Source organism: Suricata suricatta, chromosome 14 (genome assembly GCF_006229205.1).
Source record: "Suricata suricatta isolate VVHF042 chromosome 14, meerkat_22Aug2017_6uvM2_HiC, whole genome shotgun sequence".
NCBI lineage: Eukaryota > Metazoa > Chordata > Mammalia > Carnivora > Herpestidae > Suricata > Suricata suricatta.
In genome coordinates, this window is record NC_043713.1 from 46,032,625 (window position 1) to 46,050,178 (window position 17,554).

The window sequence follows — 17,554 nt, forward strand, 5'->3', positions numbered from 1 at the left end:
GCCCGCCACGGGGATTACTCAGCAGCCGCCCGCCCGCCTGCTCCTCCCGCTCCCTGCGAGACGCCCGCCTCGCGCGGGCACCCAAGAGGAATCCGTTTCCGGGTGTCTCTCACCCCGCCGAGCCGGGGCCCGAGCGGCCGCCGCCCCTGCTTCCTGCAGCCCCCGCACGCCGCTGGGGTCCCTCCCGGCCCAGGTCCCCACCCCGCGCGCACCCTTTGCCCAGCTGCCCTGGGCCAGCTCGCTGAGCGAGCTCGGACACTCGCGAGGCACCGAGGCCCGGACTTTGACTCTTTTTTTTGCAAAAGAGCCGGAGCCTGGGGTCGCGGAGAAGCAGGCGGGTTTGAAAAGGCCACTAGGATCTCCGCCTTGGATGCAGCGATAGCGCGCAGCTGGACACTACCTGGACGCAAACGCCTCCGGCCTCGGGTTCTTGAAACCCAGAGTAGCCCGCGCCCACGACCCCCAACTTTATCCCGACCTTGGGCCCGCCCCTTAGCCCAAGGTAGCCAATCCCCGAGGAGGTGGGCGGCGGGGGCGGGGCCCCCAGGGCACCTGCCGGACCTCCGCCGGGAGCCAGCCGCTGAGCAGGAGCGGAGAGCCACTTGGGTCCTGGTACGCACTCCCTCTGGCCGCCACCAGTGTTTGCGAGATGGGGGCGAGAAGACAAATGGTGGCCAATGTGGCATACACCTAAATATTTAAAGTTTATAAGCTAAGCCCTTCAAGTGTTTTCTATTTATGACCCTGACAATTATACTTTCAAACCAATGAAACAAAAATAAGTATACAACTATGGTTTATTATACGACCGAATATCAGTAAAGTGTCAAAGATGACAGAACTTAGTCATTATTACATATCTGACTGTTCTAATGGTGGGCTGGTAATAATGTCTGCGTAATATTATGAAGACAAACCATAGATAATGTTTATGTGTTTCCAAGATTTATATTCTTCACTTTAATTTTAGCAAAATCACTATATATGTTTTGGCACTCAAATTTATGTTCTTAATGTCAAATCAGACCACCTTTTTTAAATCATTGTAGGTCTTAGAGGGTGGTTTATTAATTTCAATTTGGAGAAACTGCTCTGCTGAAGCATTTAAAACTGAAATTGTTTTTAAAAATTAAAGCGATATTTGAGTTTCAAGATAACTCCTGAATGTATTACATCCAGCATTATAATGAGGTCACTATGATAAATTACCACAGAAAATGCTATCAAAATAATTTTATTTCATCAGACAAGTGGCTATCATTTATTTTGTGATTTGAGCCACCCCTTACAAGAGGATCTAAACCAATATAGTATTCCCCACATTTATAGATACAGATTTAAGGGGTACCTAGGTGGCTCAGTCGGTTAAGTGTCCGACTTCGGGTCAGGTCATGATCTCACGGTCTCATGGTTTGTTGGTTCAAGCCCTACATAGGACTCTGTGCTGATAGCTAGCTCAGAGCCTGGAGCCTGTCTTTGGATTCTGTGTGTGTGTGTGTGTGTCTCCCTCAAAAAAAAAAATAAAAGCATTAAAAAAATTTTAATACAAATTTAAGAGTAATGTGAATTGCTGTCATTCCTTAGCTGTCACGTGTAATTGTTAGAACAGCATGCTAATTTTTGAGTACATCCAGAGCCACAAATTGGAACATAAAAATCAGCAAGAAAATGGCTGATTCTCACCTCTAGGGAACAATACTTTGTAATACAGCAATCACTGTATTCATGTGATCTGAGAAGGACTTGACAAGTTTGCCATTTTTTTTTAAGATCCAAGTACTCTTGGGTTTAAAATAGTGTTAGTCTCAAATAACAGCAGTGCCACAATTCTACATGGCATTCATAGCCTGTAACCTTTGTTTTTAGTAGCAAGAGGCGAGTAACATTTCCTTGAGGTCTGAACAATATTAATCGTGAGAATGGATGTTAAGAGTTTTATGTTCCATAGAACCAGCACTGAGTGCCAGATCCTGCCAGAGCTACCCGTGTGGGTTTTAATAGATTTCTGTGTGTGTGTGTGTGTGTGTGTGTGTGTGTGTGTGTGTGTTTTACTGGGCAGGGCCGTCTAATGCACGTCTTAGGTACTCTACTGGCGATGGGGCTCTTGCCAGAGAGTGTTCCCTGGTCACACATTGCCGGTGGTAACTGGAGCTAACAACATGTCCAGCATTTATAAGCTGCCTGAACTTTGGATCTGTGGAACCATCTACCCTCTAACCCTGAAACAATCTAGTCAACAAGGGAGAGAAGCCAAGAAGGCAATACCAAACCTAGGAGATAACCCGTACTCCCGCAACCAGAGAAGGCAGCCAAGTTCAGCCAAGCATGGTTCTCTGTGTCCCTATTTCTGAGGGAAGGAATCAAGGAATTGATGACCTTGTGGGCATTAACACGTTGTATCTGGGCCCTACAGCTGAAAATGGGGTGGAGGAAGGGATGAACAAAATCAAAGCAATCTCTCTGAGAAACCTAGCATGAATGGTTACACAAACTTGTGAAATTTAGCTGTTGAATGATTGAGACAAGATCCAGTGCAACTTCCCCGGCCCCCATAAAAGGTTACATGGATAGAGGATAACTGTGCCTTGTAATAGACACCAGGTGTGGGCCAAATTGGATCTAACCAAATACTATAATTAGATTAGCAGCTGCATTATGAATGGATATTTTCAAATATTTGCTTGACAATGAGGGATAGAAGGAGGATTCAAAACGGGTCTCACAACACTGAAGAGAGGCAAGACATAAACCAGTAATTATACCTGTGGCAGCTGTAGTTGGCATTGACATCTGCCCAAGATTTAGCTGGCAGGCAGGGAATTAAGGCTGATTGTGTTTTCTCCACTATATAGCAACGGCAGATTATGATGGATGTTTAAGAGGTCATGGTGCATATTACCTACAAAAGGGAAAAAATCTAGATCACCAATACATTAGGGCACCATACACCTGAAATTGTAAGATTCACTGCACCCTTTTGTAGGACTAAGGCAGTCTTCAGTGCACTTGGCTTCAGTCTAATAGGATTTACCGATTGTTCTTTCTTGAAGGAAAGAGGAGAAAAGGAGCCTAGGAGAGGGAGAGGAAATGAAAAGCTCTCAGATGGGGGAAAGCTGCTTTCCTTTCTACACCCCTCCTCTGGGTATTTTCAGTAGTTTGTGGTTCATGAGATTTCAATGGGAAAATGAAGCTCCAAGTGCAAAGGATTAGTGAGCACTTTTAGATGCGTCTTACTTTATATATCATAGATGTTTTATAAGTTAAAACATCTTGGTTGCAAGTAATAGAAAAATCTGACCCAAATGGCCCAGAAAAGTAAACATATTGGTTCATGAAAAGGATTTCCCGAAATGAGGCTGTATCAGGGCTGCAAAACTGTGACTTGGACCCAGTTTCTTCACCTTTCCACCCCTCGGCTCTGCCATATTGGTACTTGGTGGGTCTACTCTTACTTAAACAGGCCCCTCTCTCCCAAACAGCTGGAAGCTTTCTGGGGCTACCTGCTTACTTTTTCAATGCTTAACCCAAAACCCCCTAATTGAATTTCATTGGCCAGGTGTTTTTCACATGCTCGTTCTTGAACCGATCAATGTAGTTAGGAGGAAGTGGCTTTTATGACCAGATTAAGCCAATCAGAGCCTGCTCCAGGGATTGGGAGGTAGAACTAATTCCACCCAAACTCCATGGCTGGGAAATTCTAGGTCTATTAGGAAAAGAAAGGTAGGGAACAGGTGTCAGAGGGACAACTAATAACACTTCCTACTCTTGTCTTTCTAAACATGTTTTGAGTTTTTGGAATTACATTTTAAATGCATTTAGAGAATATACATTTTAAGAAAATCTTGTTGTGTGTGCTTAGGTTATATTAACATTTTTTAGTAGTACAAATAGCTATATCTTAATGTGTCTTTTTGTAAACCTACACTATCAGTTGCAATAAATACAGGTTCCCAGAATATCTAGAATTCTAAAATGGAGGAGAGCTAGGAAATTAATGTCAGTGCGTCTTCTTGTTATGCTAGCTTTGCTATCATACTGCAGGGGAGGCAAGATTTAGTTAACTGGTTTTCATTAGAAGGCAAATCAGGTCAAGGGGCAACATGTAAAACTGTACAGCAAATTCCTTCCTTTTCTGATTACAGGGAGGACCACTGGCTGGCCGCTAAGGAGAGGAGCATGTGATAGACCCAAGGGGCTCCAATGGCTGTTTTACCAGAAAGGTGGATGCCTCCAACAAGACACTCATGTTGCTCTGGAGACCACAGTAGTGACCATGCAGCAAGAATCCATCCCCTTCAGACTGGACACCTCTTCATCTGCTTTTCCCCAAACTGTCCACCCAATGACATACTATGGGTTTAAACAGGTGATTACAGGAGGTGAGATCATTGCTCAGCTGTTGTAAAGATTCAGGGGCATGACTGGAGAAGGAGGCATCATGTCCTTCCTCCAGTTGCCCACCTCCCCTGGGCAGCTCCAGTGGTGAGGTCTCCCACCCGAGTCCTGGATTGGGATGTGTTTGGGTGCAGAGTACCACTTCTTTCTTGGTCCTCACAAGGGTTCTCCTTCCCTCTCTTTCTTTCTTCCCATTCCTTTGTATTTCCTTCTGCATCCCTTGCATTTAACCTACTTCCTTGCTTTTTGCTGGTATTGGCTGTTCCCCAGATCTACCACCTCCCTGGTCCTTACAGAAATAATCAAGTCTCCCTTTCCCTTGATCCCTTCTCAGGATTTGTGCATTTTGGAGCCTATGGTGGATGTCCATGGCTTCTCTGTCCACCGATTTTCACTCCATGAAGAAAGAGGTTGTCTCTGGTTTCAAGATCTGGGTCTGCTGAGTCCCTGGGTTGTGAAGCAAATGAGCTCTGGTCCTATAGATGAGGGCAGGGAAAGGTGTCACAGGTACAGGAGGCCCCATTCGGTGCACTATGGGTTTTCTCCTGGAGTATCTCAAACCAAACTTATCTTGCCACTAGGATTAATTTCAATCTGGAATTTCCATTTTTGTCTAAAAAAGAACATGGTTTTCCTTCTACCCATGGAACCTTACCTTATTTCTCACCAACAGTCCTGGCCTTATTATGCGAAGATGTTATTAACCCTTTCCTACATTAACTGATAACAAACGGCATATCGCAGTTCTCCCTGACTGAAGGAGAAAGGAAGAGATAACCTTTCTGTTCACCTAACCACATATGTGAATCTATTTTGGGTGGAGGCAGCAGCATTGACATTTATTTCTCAGAGTGGATTTGTTTCCAAATCTTAAAGTGTAGTCAGATTCCCTAGAATGTTTAGAACATGTAATAGGCACGCAACACCTGTATGCAAGTTGACTGGTGAGGGCGAGCTACCAAGGAGATGAGTTGGACATACAGGGGAAGGCAATTATGGCAAGAGTCAAAATCATAGATTATGATTTTCATTCTGCAGGGCATTAACTTTCTGACCGAGGGCAATTTTACTTCACCTCATTTAGCCTTTCTTTTCCCATTTATAACATGAAGATGATCAATACCTTCAAGGTAAGTAAATGAAACTGTGGGCATGTGTTTTGTAGACTGTAATGGCAAAGTATTATCTAATCCATGCAATTTGTTTTCTAACATAAATTAGAACCAATTGATCCTTGTGTTCATATATTTACTTGTCAACAGTAATTATCTGGAAATATCCAGCTACAAAAAGTCTGTACAATTGAATAACCAGATGCATCGTATGGAGGTGATTTATTTAAACCATTTCTACTATAAACAATACATTTGTGCTGTTATTAATACAGCCTGAGGAGGAAGTGCAGATTTTCTTCTGAATGTATAAAAAGCATAAAGGAAAAATATCCAGGTTTCAGAGTTCTTCATCTGGTTCTGAATGATCTCTGCTTTAATTATCGTTGGTATGTTTTTGACACTACCTGAAGGGCTGGACAAGGAAATCAACAAGTACTTGGCATGAAGATTGTAAAAATGCATCTCTTATGTCCTACGTGTATAACATGTTTTGGAAACAGCTCTTATCTTTGCAAGGAAAGATGCATTGCTAATATAAAATAATGCCTTACTTATAAGTCACTTGTGTTTTGCCCTGGGGCTAAATTAGCAATCCAAGTGTTCCAACCCATAACGCCACTGAATTCCCCACAGTCACTTAAGATACTAATTGAAGAAAAAATTTCTATCAGTGCAGGTAATCCACACAACTATTACCTGTGCAAGTCTGTAGACATCCTGGAGCTGCGTGTCCTGAATCTGTTTTTCACCGGGCCCTCACTGAGTATTCCCACTGTGTCAGACGGGGGTAAGTGCCAGCAATATTTAGACAAGTATTGCAAGCCCCCTCATCACTGCAGATGAGACATGCAGCCAGATACACATTGATAATACAATATTGTAAGTACCATGGTAGACCTTGGTGCAGAGTTTGTCAGGATCCATTTAATTTCTGGATTTACTCCTTAAATGAGTACAAAAAACATATTTTATACACTGATAGATGCCAAATAATATTAATCAGTTTCAGTTCCCCGATTAGTCACCAAGGGGAACTAATCACTATTAAAACAATTTTTTTTAAATCTTTATTTACTTTTGAGAGAGAGACAGAGCATAAGCAGGGGAAGAACAGAGAGAGACAGGGAGACACAGAACCTGAAGTAGGCTCTAGACTCTGAGCCATCAGCATGGAGCCCAACCCAGGGCTCGAACTCACAAACCATGAGATCATGACATGAGCTAAAGTCAGTCGCCCAACCAACTGAGCCATCCAGGCACTGAAGCCTATCACTATTTTTTTTTTTTATCACTTTTACATCTATCTTCAAAAGAAGATCCATCACAACTGGAGATAGTTAAAACAATGTGAATAAAAATTTGAAGACAATTCCAAAAAAAGGAATTCAAAAGATAAAAAAAAAATAGTATCTTAAGAAAGAATTTGTAGTCTCCCAATGTGGATAAAAGAAGATATATCTGCTATAGTATATAATACTGTATATTTCTTTTAAAAAATTCTATTAAACAAGCTGCTTCCCTAACACACACACACATGAAAAACTCATCTTGAAGTGTTCTAAAATTATATAGTGGTGATAATTGCACAACTTCGTAAAACCATTGGATTGTACACTGTAAGTGGTGAATTTTGCAGCATGTAAATCATCATTCAATAAAGCTGTTTGACATTTAAAAAATCATTCTAAACTTCAGGGTTCAAGATAGTAGGAGAATGGAGTTCATGGTGTGCTTCTTTGATTTCACACATCTGGTGCAGAAAAACGGAGTTTGTTATGAAAAAAACAAATCCTCACCTTGAAGAGTCCCTAAAAGTCAGGAATGGCTGCTGGCTGCCATCACTACATGTCTGTTGCTAGATTAAGACTTTACATATGTTGTTCTATCTGATTCTTAAAGTAACCCTGTGAGGTAAGCTTTATCCCAAGTTATAGATGTGAAAATAAACATGAAGAGGTTGGATCACTTCTCCAACACTATGTAGCCAGTGAGGGTAAAAGTAAGGCTGAACCATGTCTCATGGCACAAAGTGGGTAAGTCCTAATTGTTAAAGTAAAACCTAGTATTTTCTGGAGGCCTGACTTGAGGGGGTGCACACACACCCTTATGAGTTTTGATCATTGTCATCTCTTCTCGAAAGTAAGAAAGAATATCACTTACATTTAGAAGTTATTTTGAAGACAGGCAGCTATACGATCTGGTTTATTAAACCAGAGGTGGGGCCCCAGCAACTGCATTTTACCGGAACCCAGGCAGGTCTGAGGGCAGCAAACCTCACACACGCCTACGGAAAGGAGTTGCCCAGATGGAAATTCCCATTGCTCATGTTTGGGTACGTGGGCCTGATTTCTTACCCTCCCTGTCTGTGAGAGAAATATTTCATCAGTAAATGAGTTGAAAGCATAATCTAACATGATTCTGATAGTAAATCCTTTTTATATTGTGTTATATAAACAGTTGTATTATTTGAGGATAGAGGTGTGTATATCTGGGCCTTTAAATGAAAGATGTTTTATATAACATCTTAAACTATATGCATCCCATCAGCTAGTGATTTATATATCCGGAGTTGAAAGCAACATTATCCAGCGGGTAACCAGTCAGAAGAAGACAGGCCCCCATTAAGGAGAGAAGAGGATGTGGACACTAAGAAATCACGGAAAGCTTAACTCTTGACATTTATTTTTAAATGTGGTTGTAAAAGAAGACTCAGAACATTCAGCTGTGTCATGGCTAAAAATACACATTTCTTCACTTCTCTTCACCCTCTTCACCCTGCTATCTTCTCAGAGACAAAAACAGTGAAAACAAGGAGATCTGGGAGACGAAAATGGAAAAAGGAGAACACAGACTATATTCGCAGATAGGAAACTGGATGCCAAGTTACCACAGGGGCGGGTTTCTTCGTTTCCAAAACCAGACCAATGAACAACAGCTATCTGGGTCCAGCTACAACCTTGGTTCCCCCACTTTTCTGAAAAGGTAATGAGTGCTGGTAGACAGCCTCTCACTTCTGCCTCCGAGCAATGTTACTGTGTCCACATCCCACCATACTTGCTTGGGAAGCTAAAACTGCCTTGTATAAATCTTAAAAATAATAATAATAATAATGCTTTCAGTTCCTCCAGACTTAAGATAACGGTTCCATTGCTTTCCTTTGTTCAATGAAGTAATTCGAGCAAATTTAGAATGATTTGCCTGAATAGAATTCTTTAATATATAAATGTTATACTGAGACAATATAGGATAGACAAGAAGGACTTAACTCCTGTAAAGCCACTGGTCTGAGGCAGGGGTTAAAAGTTTCCATACACTTAGAGACAAATCCCTTCTTCTGGGAAAGCGATCAAATGAGAGATAAGAGCCATTAAAGAGTAACGATTGTGTAGGCAAAATTAGAGGTAACCATTTAAAGCCTGCTTGCACCAGTGTTTTTATTTTCCAGAAGCCTTAAAAGTATGTTGACTGTGGAGAAAGACATCCTGTGATTGTATTGTGTCCACTGAAAAGTAAGGACCACAAGATAACTGTGGGACTGAAGGATGCTGTCCCACTCTCAGCCCCCAACCCTTTATAAGCCTGGCACACGACCCCTTCAGAGATTGACATTCCCTTTTCTCGATGGCTCCTTTGTATACAAGCTATCTCTAATAACTGTACCTGCTTCCTTTCTCTCAAGTTCAGCCTTCATTTCTATGACCTTGAGCCTCAAGAACCTGGTCTTGGGTGTCCAGTAACAATACAAATAGTCACAGGGGCCCTAGTGGTTCGCTGCAGGAACGGCACATCATATAAATTGCAGGCTATCCCAGTTATCCGAGATGAGTTAATTACTGGCTACATCAGAAAGACTGTCATATCTTACTTATAACAAGGTCTAGTTTGGTTCAATGGCATCTTTTTCAAGGACCTACTATATGCCAGCCACTGCATGCAGAGTGCTATGGAAGAGAAAGTTGTAGAAGGTACAACCCCTGAATCTGAGAATCTTCTAGTCTAGTTGAAGAGAGACATACCAACAGATACTCTAATATTAAATGGCCATAAGATAGAGGTATATGCTGTCGGCTATGGGAGCACAGAGAGGGGACAGTAGTCTATCTGAGGATTCCTGGATAGCTTCGTGTGAGGATTACAATAATGAGCTGAGTTGGGAAAAGAGGCAGGAAATGTATCCCTAGTAAAGGGACCAGCATGAGCAATGGCATGGACATATGAAATGGATGAAATCTGCAAACACCACAGTTGTACTAGAGTCAGGGCACAAGGACTTTCTATCCTTGCTAAGGCGTGCACAGGCAATGAGGACCTGGTAGGGAATTAAGGCATGGGAATTACATGGTCATACTTGTGGGTAGATGGAAGGCTTGCTGATTTAATATGAGGGACTGATTTTATGTGAAGAAGACTAGAGACTTCTGAGAACCAATTGCAAAGAGCCAGATCATGTGTTACTCTTTAGTGGGTGAAATTGTAAATTCTCTTTCTATCAAATGGGTTTAAATGGAAAAGGTGCAGCCTGAGGTTGGATCTCTGGCGTCTGTAGGGCTTGACATATGCATTCACTCAGTGACACCAGGACTCTGCTTCTCTTCACAGGTTGGCCTTTTCCTTTCTTGCAGTGAGAGAGCAGGTAACAGGACAATTCTTCATTCTGTAGAGATTGTCCTATACAATGAATAGTCTAGAATTCCTGCTTCCCAATGCCTAATGCATTTCCCAAGCATTGTGATGATCCACAAATCCTGATATATTTAAAAAAAGAAAGAAGGAAAAATTCCTGAGACTGGCACTATTCTTCATCTTGAGACACTGCTCTAGGGTACGAGCAATTAAGGCCTTGTTTGCTAGATTTCTGTCTTCTCTGACATTATCAGTCTTTATTACTCTAAATGACTGCTGGTCAATTAGATTTCTGTGACTCTGTGAGCTAGTAACCAACATGAAAGATCTTCTCAAGTCCCTGAATCTAAATCCTACTCCCCACTTCTAGTTTTTTTTATCTGTGAACATTGGTCTCCAGGCTTGCTCACTCCTACAGGAAGAGAGACCTTCTCTCTTCAGGTTCTATAGCCCCATTGCCAAGGATAATTCTGACTGGTGCTACTTGAGTCACATGATAATTCCTGACACAATCACTAGAAGATAAGAATGCTCTGATTGGCCAGTGTAGGTCATATGAGGAGACAGCAAGGAGAGTAGAGCACCCTGGCTAACAGCCCCGCTGGACCCACACAGAATGCGAAAGAAGTTTTTTCCAAAGAAAGGAATGTCAGCACAAAACTTATGTCTGCAAGAGTGGATTAATAAACAACAACAAAATATAATTACAGGACACCTCACCCTAATAATATTTCACTTTATGGTAAAGAAAAATTTAAAAAAAGCCCAAATCTCCTCTACCTCTTCCAAAAATTTTGGTGGATTTGGAAAATTATCTGTTTGCAAGGAATCTAAGAGTAAATGAAGTGCAACTTTATTAAATGTTTCTTTAGGACATTCATCATATAACTGACTTGAAACTCTCCAGGGTACTTATTAGAAAAGTGTAGTAGAACAGAGCTGGAAGAAAGGGTGAGAAAAATCAAAGGAGTGTCAAGAAACCAATTTCATTGGCTTGATGGAAGAGCACTAGTTAAGGAAAGACAGGAAGAGGACAAAGAGAAGACAGACTAGGAGAGATGATGAAACTCCCATCTACACAGATTAGAAGGATTGGTTTATCTCAGGAAAGCCAAGAGGCTGAATATCTAGAACCAAGGAAGAGGATCATCAATTGATTCTTGAACGTCTTTCTCTAGGTCTTGGCCAGGGGCACAGATCCAGTGGCTTGGGGTCAGCAGTTTCTGTGTGAACCCCAGCCAGGAGGCCAGCAAGAATCCTGCTGCTTCAGAGATATGGTGTCTAATAGACAAATAAGTAACAGTAGACTAGGCATCAGGTGAGGCTGATAGAGAAACTTCTTGAGTAAGAGTCCAGCGACATTAAGGGCAATGGAGGAGATATGTGTTCTACAATAGTCAAGGTAACAGAGTGAAGGCAAGGCAATTGTGTAAAGGTGTTAGTTCCAAATTTTCGGTTTTTAGATAAGTTCTAGAGTTGCAAAATATTAAAATTGGATAGAATACAAAGTCTTTGCATTAGAAATCTCAGTTCCTGATCAAACTCTGGATAGTTCTGTTGACCTTGATTAAGCTGCTCTCTCTCAGCTGCAGTGTCTTCTTCAATGCAGACAGTGAGAAATCCCCTATTGATCTGATAGCCTTTTCATTTCATTTGCCCATGCAAAATGCAAATGTGGGACTTCTTGTTAAAAAAAATCTATTAAGAATTTTAAGATGGCAACAGCAGACCATTAAAGTGAGTGCTGGGTGCTTCTGAGAAAAGAGCCCTGCATGACTGTACAGGTCTCCTGGCATGAAGTCAGCCCTGCCAGGTAGGATGAGGCACATCAAAGTGTTTAGCAATCTAAAAAGAGTTCAACAAACTCCTGTGTCTTCTCTTCCCTTGGCTCTCCAGCATTATCGTAGTTTGGTAGGGCTGCCCAAACTGATGGCTTATACAACTGAAATGTATTGTCTCACAGTGCCGGAAGCCAGAGTACAAAATCAAGGTGTTGGGTGGGATGTTTCCTCCTAAGGGTAGTGAGGGAAGGACCTGTTCCAGACCTTTCTCCTTGGCTTGTAGAGGGCCATCTTCCATGTCTCTTCATATTGCCTTCCCCCTATGCATGTCTCCAGGTCCAAACTTTCCCTTCTTAAAAGGACGTGAGTCATATTCAGTTGGGGTACGTCTTAATGACCTTGTTTTAACTTCCTTATCTCTGCAAAAACCCTATCTCCAAATAAGATCACCTTTTGAGGCACTGGGGGTTAAAACTTCAACATATGAGTTTGGGAGAAAGGACACTATTCAAGTCATGACAAGCATCAACCTCCTCCTTTTATTTGGAGCCAGCCTGTTGGTGTGTGTTCTCATGGTGAGGCAGTGATGTTAGGCTGTGGTGGGAAGAGGGTTCTGCCACCATGACAGGGATGTGGGGCCACAGTTTCCACTACTTAGTGCTTATTGTAGCTCTTGCTGCGTGTTCTCTATAAGACTCACTCTTCAGTCCCTGAAAACTCTTACACAAACACCCAAAAAATCCCTTTCTGGCTTAAGGAAGCCAGACTATGTTCCTGTGGCTTGCAACCAAAAACACTAAGTGATATTCCAATATTACACTGGAATTGGAATGGATACTTGAATTGGACTGGAGTTCTGGGCCTCTCCAGAGTTGCTTGGCACTGTCTGCCTCCTGGACCCCGGACGCTTATACAGGAGGAGCCTTCACTTACCACTGTGGCCTTCTCTCTGCCATCATCTGCAGACGCAGCCTGTGCACTGTGAGGGCCAAGCCACTGCACAGAAGCCACAGCAGCTTGGCAGTCCAGGCACTCCCTGAGGAGACCTTCGGGGCCACTGGCTCTTCCCACCACTCACGTGGAGCACCTTACCACTTTGCTGGGGGCCATACAAGATGGCCGCCCACAGCTGCTTGGAGGGGCCAGGTGACAACCCAGAACCGGGGGATGGCTGAATCCCTGAGAGCCCAGCACTGAACAAACAATGAAAGTCAGGAGATGGAGGGAACAAATAGATGAGCTCTTCCTCCCTGGTGAGTGACAATTCCAACATACGGTGCTCCATTTGGCCTACCCACAGACCTCTGCTGGCTCAGCCCTGGGTGTGGTTCTTGTGGCACATGGCCAGCACTGTCACTCATCACCCTGCATTTGCTTCCTGAGTCTCTCCCTGACAGTCTTCCCTTTTCCCCCACTCCTCTGCTCCCCAGTAAAGCCTCACACTCTAAACTTTGCCTCAGGATCTGCTTTCTATGGAACCTGTTTTGATCTTCAAAGTTGAGGAGCCTTGTAGGAAGCCTTTGGTTTAGAACTGGGAAGGAAAAAGAGGAAACCAGCTCATCACACTCATGTGTCCATATGTCAACTTACCTGAGGCTCAAAGACATGAAACAGCAGGTGACCAGGGATTACGAACAATGAGACCAGGCATATTATGAAAACATCGTTTATGTCAGAGCTGCTCAGAGAACTGAGGCAATCATCGGAGATGATTCAGAACATCAGCTGGAGGACTGAGGAGCTTTCACTTGGACCGGCCATGTAAAGGTGGCTGGATAAATGGAGGCCAGGACCCCCAGTGTGTGTTTAAAGGGCATGGCTTCTTTGCCCTTGATGATACAGGCTCCTGAAGAGCAGGATGGAAATAATTTTTAACACTGTCAGTGCCCCAAAGAGCTTCACTCTCTCTAGAATCAGCTTGATGCTTTCAGTTCCCATCGCAGTACCATTCCAGAGAATTAGAATAGAGCTCCAGGGGGCACATGAGTGGCTCAGTCAGTTAAGTGTCTGACTTCATCTCAGGTCATGATCTCAAGGTTCGTGGGTCAAGCCCCACATCGGGCTTTGTGCTGACAGCTGGGAGCCTGGAGCCTGTTTCAGATTCTGTGTCTCCCTCTCTCTCTCTCTGCCCCTCCCCTGCTCAACTCTGTCTCTCTCAAAAATAAATAAAAACATTAAAAAAAAAAAAGAAAAAAATATAGCTTCCATGTGGCTTTGGTTTCAGTTGGACCAATGGTGACTGTTAGGCAATTCAGGGCCATGTAAATATATTTATATATTCTTTTAGCTTCTTTTTATTAAATGAAGTTCAAGTAAATCTTCTAAAACAGACGAACAAAAACCTGGAGTTTGGGTTAACCGAGGACAAAAATAAAGGGAAATTCCAGAAGGAAAAAATAGTTTTATCATCTCCTCGCTTTATGACCTTGAGCAAATAACAAGACCTCTCTGAATTTCAGTTTCCTTTCCTACAAAAGGGAGAATATAATAACCCCATTCTATGTTGTTATAAGAATTAATGGAACTAGGGTGTGGAAGAAGCCTAGTACATAGTTAGTGCTCCATAAATATTGTTTTAATTACCATTACTGCACATGATTACTTATCAATATAAAGGTATGATAATATGTGAGATCTAGTTCTGGAAGACCAGTTTTGAAGGAGGCAAGCCCACTACCCTAGCTCCCTCTGTTCCCTACTTTCTGAATAAGAACCCACATCTCTATGACCCAAAGCAGCTTATGGGCATTTCTCTTGAAACAAATTTCATAATAGGAGGGCATCCACCCATGCCTTGAAGATAAAGTCCAGCAGTAGAGAGTGAGATCTCTAGTCCCCCTTGAGTTGATAGGCCTCACAGTTTTGAGAGCATAGGAACCACATGATATGTGTATACGTATTTCTAGGGCCCATCCTCAAATCTTCTGATTCAGTAGTCCTGGGGTTAGGGACCTTGGAATTACCATTTACACACATGAGTACACACACACACACACACACACACACACACACACACCCCATTATAGGGAGGTACAAGGAATTTGGTCCACGTTTCCAGAATTATCCTCTGGAGTTCTCAGATACTCTTTGAGCCCTGTGGTTGAGTATATGCAAACGACCTGAGCTCCCAGAGAACACTTTCAATTCTCTTCTCTTGGACTGTGGGCATGTTTAATTAGCCAGTCCAGCCCACACAGAGCTATTTTAATGTTAGCACTGTATAGCAGTATAACTACAGAGTACACCTACGTAGAGAGGTTATCACCAGGTGGTGCTTCCCAAAGGTAGCTCCATACGAGTAACATCTGGAGAACCTTTTAAATGCCACCCCCCCATGCCCAAATCCAATTAGAAAATCAGCAAAAGACATAAAGCGACATTTCACTGAGGAGGATATATAGATGGCAAAAAGCACATGAAAAGATATTGAACATGACTAGCCATGAAGGGAAGGAAAACTAAACCATGATGAGATGTTGCCATATACCCAGCAGAATGGCTAAAATAAAACCTCATGATAATACCAAATGCTGGTGAGAATGTAGAGAAACTGGATCTCTTATATATTACTGGTGGGAATGTGAAACGGTATTGCTAAGTTGGAAAACAGTTTGGCCATTTCTTAAAAAAAAAAAAAGAAAAGAAAAAACCTAAACATATGGGGCGCCTGAGTGGCTTGGTTGGTTAAGCATCTGACTCTTAGTTTCAGCTCAGGTCATGATCTCATGGTTTGTGAGATCGAGCCCCATGTTGGGCTCCATGCTGAGAGTGGAAACGGCTTGGGATTCTCTCTCCCTCTCTCTCCACTCCTCCCCTAACTCATGCACACATGTGTGTGTGCACACACTCTCTCTCTCAAAATAAACTTAAACAAACACACTTAACATATGACATAGCAATGACCTTCCTAACATTTATTCCAGAGAAATGAAGACTTATCTTCACACAAAAACATCTTATACTAATGTTTATGTTAGCTTTACTTTTATTTGAGTATAGTTGATACACAGTGTTGTTAGTTTCAGATGAACAACATTGTGATTCGACAACCCTCCACTTTATGCTGTGCTCACCACAGTGCTGTTACAGACACGGACTGTATTCCCTATGCTGTGCCTTTTATTCCCATGACTTATTCATCCCACGACTGGAAGTCTGTATCTGCCTCTCTCTCCCCTTCATTCATTTTGCCCATCCTCCTATCCCTGTCCCCTCCAAAAACCACCAGTTTCTTCTTGTGTTCATTTTTTAAAATAATTCAGAAATTTATTTTAAGCTTTTCAGTTAAGAGGCAAGTGGGATGGGCACACTTGTTTTTGTTGCACGTGCTAAGTCAAATAACAAGTGAAGTAAATCTGAAGTTAGAAACCAAGCGAAATGAATGACCAGGAAGGGATACCATCTGTCAAAGGAATAAAAGAGGTAAAGATTTGGAAAGAACTAAGAAAATGTGCAAATATTAGTTAAAAAAATAAGGAATGCTTTTAATTCATCAATGCTTCCTCTCTTTATGAATTGCCATGGTTATCAAAGGCCAATGACAAGGAGGGCCACAGTATTAATGAGGGGAAATTCCTTATTCCAGAAGGTACTGGGAGTCTTAGAGTTTTCTGTGCTGTCATTCCAGTGTCAACACCAGACTTGGGAAGCAGGCGTCCCCCTTGGAGTGATGCTTTTTGTTTATTTATTCATTTTTTTAGATTCCACATATGAGTAAAATCACACAGTATATGTCTTTCTTAGTCTGAATTGTTTCACTTGGCATAATACCCTCTAGGTCCATCCATGGTTTTACAAATGGCATAATCTCACCATACTTTAGCTATTATGAATGATGCTACAATAAATAAATAATGCTTTTCAAATTAATGTTTTCATTTTCTTTGCATAAATACCCAGTAGGAGACTAGGTGGGTCATATGGTAGTTCTAATTCTAATTTTTTGAGAAACCTCCATACTGCTTTCCACAGTGGCAGCACCAGTTAGACTCCCACCAACAGCACAAGAAGTGGAAACTGCCTAGGACTCTCTCTCCCTCTCTCCGCCCCTCCCTAACTCACATACACGTGTGTGTACACACATACTCGCTCTCTCTCTCTCTCTCTCTCTCAAAATAAAGTTAAAAAAAACACACAACATACACTTAACATATGACATAGCAATGACCTTCCTAACATTTATTCCAGAGAAATGAAAACTTATCTTCCCACAAAAACATTTTATAGAAATGTTCATGATAGCTTTACTTTTTCTCTACATCATTGTTAGCACTTGTTATTTCTTATCTTTTTTTTTCATTTTAGTCATTCCCTCAGGTGTGAGGTGATATCTCATTGTATTCTTCTGATGATGAGTGAAGCTGACCACCATTAGTATGTCTGTTGGCTATCTGTATTCTTCTCTGAGAAAATGTCTACTTGGGTCCCCTGCCCATTATTTAATCAGTTTGGATTTTTGGTGTTGAGTTATCTGAGTTCTTTACATACTTTGAATACTAACCTCTTATAGGATATATTATTTGCAAATATTTTCTTCCATTCAGTAGGTTGCCTTTTTGTTTTCTTGATAGGTTCCTGAGCTGTGCAGAAGCTTTTTATTTTGATCTAGTTCCAATAGTTTATTTTTGCTTTTTTTTTGCT